Source organism: Leopardus geoffroyi, chromosome C2 (genome assembly GCF_018350155.1).
Source record: "Leopardus geoffroyi isolate Oge1 chromosome C2, O.geoffroyi_Oge1_pat1.0, whole genome shotgun sequence".
Classification (NCBI taxonomy): Eukaryota; Metazoa; Chordata; class Mammalia; order Carnivora; family Felidae; genus Leopardus; species Leopardus geoffroyi.
The window spans coordinates 72,037,812-72,045,892 of NC_059333.1; positions in this window are offsets into that span (position 1 = coordinate 72,037,812).

Sequence of the window (8,081 nt, forward strand, 5' to 3'; positions counted from 1 at the left end):
CACCCTCTCTTGCCTGGATATTCCGATAACCTTCTAACTGCCCCGTGCCTCCTCTGTCCTTGGCCTTTAATGGACTCTGTTCCAAATAGCAGCCAGTGCTCCTTTTAGAACTTAGCTCATGGCCTCTGGTTGGAACCTTCCAACTGCTTCATAGGTCGCTCAGAGTAAAATCCAAAGTCCTTACCGTGGCCTTCAAGGCCCTCCCTGACCTGGCTCCTCTAACTTTCTGTCCTCATTTCCTAACACTCAGCCCCTTGCTCACTCCACATCAGCCAGGCACACTAGCCTCCTTGCTGTTCCTCAAACACACCCGGCATTCTCCAGTCCTGGGTCCTTTGCACTTGCTCCCCCATTTCCCTGGAATTCTTTGCCACAAACGTGGTAAGTGAAGATCTCGCTTCCTCTGTTCTTTTGCTCAAGTGGTGACTCTGCCTGCATCTCCGGCTGTTTCCTCAGTGTACACCCCTCACAGGTGCACTTTGGGTCAACAAACATGAATATTTAAAACACCCTTGGCATAATTTGCAAGATACTTGCCAGAAGGTTTGTGCATGTTCACACTGCTGTTATGAGCATAAGCATATGATTATACTGACACTATAATCAAATATCAACATAAAATAAGTTCTCAACTTTTATAGATGACGAATGTTACCTTGATCGTTTCATTTATATCTCCTTAAGCTGCTTCTGAAGTTAAGTATTCTTATGCACCCAGAGGTCATCTGATTGTAGTCGTCTTGTGAATTGCCCTTTTCCATCTTTTGCTTTATCTCAGTGTAGAAATGTTGGGCTATTTTTCTCTTTTTTCATGGGTGATAAATGTACATAACATAAAATTGATCATTTTAGCCACTTTCCAGTGTCCAGTTAGGTACATTCACAATGTCGTACAGCCTTCACCATCACCCATTTCAGGCCTCTTCCATCATCCCGAACAGAAACTCCGTACCCACTATGCAGTGACTCCTCAATCGCCCCTGCCCCATCCGGTAACCACTGCTCTGCTTTCTGTCTCTGTATTTGACTATTGTTGGTCCCTCATATAAGTGGAATCACACAATACCTGTCCTCTTATGTCTGGCTTTTTCCACGCAGCATCGTGTCCTCAGGGTTCATCATTGGCCTTTAGCCGTCCTGAAAGTTGGTATGTTGCAGCAGGTGTCAGAATTCCCTTCCTTTTCCAGGCTGAATAATATTTCATTGTATGTATTTGCCACATTTGGTTTGTCTTACTCACCTGTTGATGGCATTTAGGTTGTTTCCACCTCTGAGCTGTTGTGAATAACGCTGCTATGAACGTGGGTGTGCAAATATCTCTTCAAGTCCCCGTTTCCCATCCTTTTGAGCACATATCCAGAAGCAGAATTTCTGGATCATATGTAGTCTTATGTTTCATATTTTGAGGGGCTGCCAGAGGATTTTCCACAGCAGCTGTACCATTTTACATTCTCACCAACAATGCACAAGGTTCCAATTTCTCCACGTCCTTGCTAACATTTTTTTCTGTTTTTTTTTTTTTTTAATAATATCCATCCTCACAGGTGCCAAGTGGTGTCTCATTTTGTCTTTGGTGGAAGCATTGGCTTTTTCTTCCTGATTTACAGGAGCTCTTTCATATAAAAAAAAATTTGACTGTATTTATTGCAAATATATTCCCAGTTTGTTGTTTGCCTTTTAACTTTGTATGTAATTTTTCACGTAAAGTTTTTGTGGTTTCTCTCTCTCTCTTTTTTTAGGTAGGCTTCATGCCTAGCGTGGAGCCCAATGCAGGGCTTGAACTCACGACCCTGAGATCAAGACCTGAGCTGAGATCAAGAGTCTGACTGAGCCACCCACGTACCCCTTGTATTGTTTTTATGTAATCAAATCTATTTATCATTTCCTTAGCATTATTTTACCTTACTTTTCCCCCTCTCCTGTCTGATGAATATTTAGCTGTATTTCTTGTGTTCTCTTCCATTTAATTCTTTAATCTGAAACTAATGTAAGGATAAAATAGAAGGCAAAGGCCTAAAGTGTATTTTTCTCATATCATTATAATCGATTATTCCAGCAGTAGTTCTGAGTAAGCTTTCTTTTCTCTCTTACATCAGATTCTAAATTTTTCATATATGCTATGATCTGTGGGCAGCACTGGGAGGTGCCTTCCAGACACCCTCAGGAATGAAGAACTTATCCCCCAGCTGCTAGAAGACAGACTCAGCTTTGGGGAGTGCCTCCCCTGGAGAAAGTGACCTCACCCAAGGTTCCGCCTCCTTCCATAGCAGTTTGCATCCAAGGAGTGAGCAATATACAGTATAAAGGCCCACACACTTTTCTCAGTGCACAACTACTCTCAGTGCACAACCATTCTGAAGGGCCATCCAGCCCCTGTGTGACCTATAGCTTGGCTAAGGATATGGTTGGGCTCTTAGCACAGGCTGACTTCTCCTCTGCTCAGTCCTGTTTCCTTTCCTTTGTTTTTACAGGCATTGATCCTAAAATTATTCCCTAATGAACATCGTGCATGCTCATCTCTAAAGTCCATTTGCAAATTTTTTGTTTTATCTATTTATTGAATTTAGCACCATATATTTTGATGTTTGTAGTTTTAGAATCCAGGGTTTGGGTTTTGTTTTGTTTTTGTTTTTTTTTTTTTTTTGCATTTTTTAAAAATTTATTTATTTTGAGAGAGAGAGTTTGAACAGGGGAGGGACAGAGAAGGAGGGAGAGAGAATCCCAAGCAGGTGCCCAGCATGGAGCCTGACGCAGGGCTCAAGTTCAGGAACCCTGAGATCATGACCTGAGCTGAAACCAAGAGTCAGTCGCTTAACCAACTGAGTCACCCAGGCGCCCCTGCTTCTTGCATACTTAGTTGTCATTATCTGAATCCCTAAATTTATGATGGTATGTAGTAAACAAAAAATAAACGCAAAAATATTAAATGATGAATAAGAAATGAGGCCTCACTCGAACATCACCTTTCATTAAAACTAGCATCTTCATGGGGCGCCTGGGTGGCGCAGTCGGTTAAGCGTCCGACTTCAGCCAGGTCACGATCTCGCGGTCCGTGAGTTCGAGCCCCGCGTCGGGCTCTGGGCTGATGGCTCAGAGCCTGGAGCCTGTTTCCGATCCTGTGTCTCCCTCTCTCTCTGCCCCTCCCCCGTTCATGCTCTGTCTCTCTCTGTCCCAAAAATAAATAAACGTTGAAAAAAAAAATTAAAAAAAAAAAAAAACTAGCATCTTCTGGGGTGCCTGCGTGGCTCAGTTGGTTAAGCGTCCAGCTCTTGACTTCAGCTCAGGTTGTGATCTCACAGTTCATGGATTCTAACCCCATGTCGGGCTCTATACTGGCAGTGCAGAGCCTGCTTGGGACTCTCTCTCCCTTTCTCTCTGCCCCTTCCTTTGCTTTGTCTCTCTCTCTCAAAATAAACAAATAAACTTAAAAAACTAGCATCTTCCTTTTCCATTTCAACTGTAATGCAAAACAATGCAAGTACAATGACAATTTACTACCAAGTAACACTTAAAATCTTGCAAAAAAAAAAAAAGCAGAGTTTTATACTCATATAAGTGATATTGGAACATCATTTAAATCACCCAAAAGGTCATCAATCAATAAGGAGCTAGTCTAAAATAGCTAAACGTTCAGAAAGGGAAAATCAACAAGGTTGACAGCCTAACAGGCTCTTCAAAAAAAGAATGGCTGATAGCTTCACTAGTAAATTCTATATGACATTAAAAAATGAACACCAATCCTCCTCAAACTCTTCCAAGAAACAGAAGAGAAAGGAACACCTTCCTACCTCATTCTGTGATGTCAATATTACCATGACACCAAAGCCAGCTGAAGACATCACAAAAAATCCCCTATGGACTAATATCCTTTATCAATATGGATGCAAAAATCTTTGGTGAAATACTAGCAAACTGAATCCAGAAGCATATTAAAAGATTATACACCATGACCAAGTGGGATTTATTCCGGGAACCCAAGAGCGGTCCAACACACATAAATCAGCGTACTACACCACATTAACAGAATGAAGGAAAAAATATATATGGTCTTCTTAATGAAGAAAAGGCATTTGGCAAAATCAAATACCATTCCATGATTAAAACACTCCACAGCCTAGGAATAGAAAGGATGTTTCTCAAATAAAGGGCATTTATGAAAAACCCACAGCTAACATTACACTTAATGATGAAAGACTGAAAGCTTTCCTTATGAGATCAGGAACAAGACAGGGATGCTTGTTTTTGCCACTTTTATTTAACATTGTCCTGGAATTTGTAGTTAGAGCAACTAGGGAAGGAAGGAAGGAAGGAAGGAAGGAAGGAAGGAAGGAAGGAAGAGAGGGAGAGAGGGAGGGAAAGAAAGAAAGAAAGAAAGAAAGAAAGGGCATCTACACTGCAAATCTCCAAAATCTCTATTTGCAAACACAATTTTGTATATAGGAAACCTTAAAGAACACACACACACACACACACACGCACACACATATACAATATCAGAGCTAATAAATGAGTTCAGGAAAGTAGCAGCATTATTCATAGCCAAAAAATGGAAATAACCCAAATGCCCATTCACTGATGAATGGGTAAACTAAATAAGGTATGTCCACCCAATGGAATATTATTCAACCATAAGAAGGAGCAGAGCACTGGTACCTGCTGCAACATGGATGAACCTTAAAAACATGTCCCATGAAAAAAGTCAGGCACAAAACACCAACACCAAATTGTATGATTATATCTTTTATTTTTAGAGAGACAGAGCATGAGTGGGAGAGAGGGGCAGAGAGAAGAGAGAGAGAGAGAGAGAGAGAGAGAGGGTCTCAAGCAGGCTCCATGCTCAGTGTCCGACATGGGGTTCGATCCCACGACCCTGGAATTATGACTCAAGCCAAAATCAAGAGTCAGACGCTCAACCAACTGAGCCACCCAGGAGCCCCCATATGATTCTATTTAGTAGAATCATTTGCCAGAATTGCCTATTTGCCAGAATAGGCAAATCCATAGAGAGAGGAAGTAGATTAGTGGTTGCCAGGGGATGGGAAGAAGGAAGAATTGGGAAGTAGGAGGTTTCTTTTTGGGCTGATGGAAATTTTCTGCAGAGTAATGGTGATAGTTGCACAACATTATAAATACACTAAAAAACCACTGAATTAGGGGCACCTGGGTGGCTCAGTTGGTTAAGCATCTGACTTCAGCTCAGGTCATGATCTCGTGCTCGTGAGTTCAAGCCTCAAGTCAGGCTCTGTGCTGACAGCTCAGAGCCTGGAGCCTGCTTCAGATTCTGTGTTTCCGTCTCTCTGCCCCTCCCCTGCTCACACTCTGTCTCTCTCTTTCTCTCAAAAATAAATAAATGTTAAAAATTCTTTTAAAAAAACACTGAATTTTATACTTTATAATGACTAAACTGGTGAATTTTGTGTTATGTGAATTTTACCTCAACAAGAAATTTTTTTAAAAAGAGACAATGGCCTTTAAATATCAAATGATCGAGGACCCCTGAGGAAAACTGATGACATTTATGGGGTTTTTATACTATGATTTTTCAAAAATGATCCTTACACCAAGAGAACCAACATTGAAGTGATAGGTGTGTCCCATCATGCAATCATGCAATTTTGTGAGACTATTTAAGCAAAAAAAAAAAAAAAAAAAAGAAGAAGAAGAATGAGTCATTCTTCTTTGGGTCTAAAATTCAGGGTGTGACAGCCAGCGGTCCGAAATTAGCAAGGGAAGAACGTGACTGGCAGGTCCAGCTCTCCTCTTGCCATACCTTAGCTAGGGGTGGGCTGGCCTTGAGTCAGGGCGTCATTGCCCTGGACTATCCGTGGGTCACACTGCATAGAAGACAGCCACCTAGGGATTCCGGGTGGGGCAGAAGTACCCCCTCAGAGCGAAAGCCCTCCCTCTCACCAACACCCTGCCATTCCTCCCTCCCTCGTCATCAGACCTAAGAATTAACCAGTCTCTGGGGCGCCTGGGTGGCGCAGTCGGTTAAGCGTCCGACTTCAGCCAGGTCACGATCTCGTGGTCCGGGAGTTCGAGTCCCGCGTCGGGCTCTGGGCTGATGGCTCAGAGCCTGGAGCCTGTTTCCGATTCTGTGTCTCCCTCTCTCTCTGACCCTCCCCCGTTCATGCTCTGTCTCTCTCTGTCCCAAAAATAAATAAACGTTGAAAAAAAAAAAAAAAAAAGAATTAACCAGTCTCCCCTGAGCCTCCCAGTCCCTGCTGCTTAGCTGCATAAATGGCGGTGTCAGTCTTGGCTGCCATCCCTTCCTGACCCCCTCTGGTTCTTCGTCCCCCTCCCCCTGCCTCCCCCCTCCCACCATTCCGTCCTGAAGAAATTTCAGAGAACATCTTCAACACCCTGCTATCTGCTCTAAGGAAGTCTAAAGTTCAGGGCTTTGGGCAATTAAGCTCAAGGCCTCTCACCAGGCTAGAGAGGAATGACCCAGGGAGCATTCCTGTGGCAACTGCTGAGGAAGCTGAGTCAGCCCTGTCTCTTGACTTTGTCAGGGTGGAACCAAGGCAAGTGACCCTCTCCAGGTCAATGCCTTCGTTTTCCTTGCTGTGCTCTTGCCTCCCCCTCAGAAGGCAACCGAGTCCCCGAGACTACGCTGTCCTGTCCCAAGAATTGTACTTTAGGAGGAGAGCGAAAGAGGGAGAGAACTGCGCTTGACCCTTGGGGGATATTTTTAGGTGTGTGGGGACAGGAGTGGGTGTCCTCTTCACACCACATCACTGACTGCTTCCTCTGATTGTATCTCCTCCCCATCCCGGAATCAACTCTCTTGACCCTCTCATGGGCCCTTTTCTTACCTGAACCTCAACGGAGCCCCTAGTCTAGGTCCCTTCTGCCTCTCTCTACACTCCCATGGCTCTCCATCCAACCCGATGTCATAACTTCTCTGAGCCTCCGTTTCTTCATCTGTAAAATGTGAATAAAGACAGTACTTACTTTACAAGACTGGTTGCAAAGTTGCAGTGAGATAAGGAACATACTGCATTTTCTACAGCGCCTGGTGCACCCCAAATTCTCAGTAAACATTTGCTGCTGCTGTTGTTGTGTTTTTATTATTTCATCAGTCATGTAAGCAGTTCTTTTCTTTTTTTTTTTTTTTAATGTTTATTTTTTTTTTTTTTTAATTTTTCTTTTTCAACGTTTATTTTATTTTTGGGACAGAGAGAGACAGAGCATGAACGGGGGAGGGGCAGAGAGAGAGGGAGACACAGAATCGGAAACAGGCTCCAGGCTCTGAGCCATCAGCCCAGAGCCTGACGCGGGGCTCGAACTCACGGACCGCGAGATCGTGACCTGGCTGAAGTCGGACGCTTAACCGACTGCGCCACCCAGGCGCCCCAATGTTTATTTATTTTTGAGAGACAGCAAGCAGGGGCAGAGAGAGAGACACACACACACAGGCTCCAGGCTCCGAGCTCCGAGCTGTCAGCTCAGAGCCCGATGCGGGGCTCAAACTCACAAACATGAGATCATGACCTGAGCTGAAGTCAGACGCTTAACCACTGAGCCACCCAGGCTCCCCAGTCACGTAAGCAGTTCTAAAGAGCACTTAGGGGCCGCCTGGGTGGCGCAGTCGGTTAAGCGTCCGACTTCAGCCAGGTCACGATCTCGCGGTCCGTGAGTTCGAGTCCCGCGTCGGGCTCTGGGCTGATGGCTCAGAGCCTGGAGCCTGTTTCCGATTCTGTGTCTCCCTCTCTCTCTGCCCCTCCCCCGTTCATGCTCTGTCTCTCTCTGTCCCAAAAATAAATAAACGTTGAAAAAAAATAAAAAAAAAAATAAAGAGCACTTAGGATGTATTAGACCCTATTCGGGGAACCTAAGGGTACTATGCTTGGATTCAAATACTTTTAAATCTACTTGGAGAGGTAAGAGAACATAGTTCTCTAATCAATACAATAGTTCAGAAAACATATCATTTGGCACAGCTTTTCAGAATCTATCAAATTTCTCAGAAATCTAACTCAGCAACTCTGCCTCTGTACCTTTGCTGCATCTTGGGCTGCTGTTTGGCCGAATACACCCATCATCAACATGAGCTGGGCTGAGCTTTGGGAAACCCACAT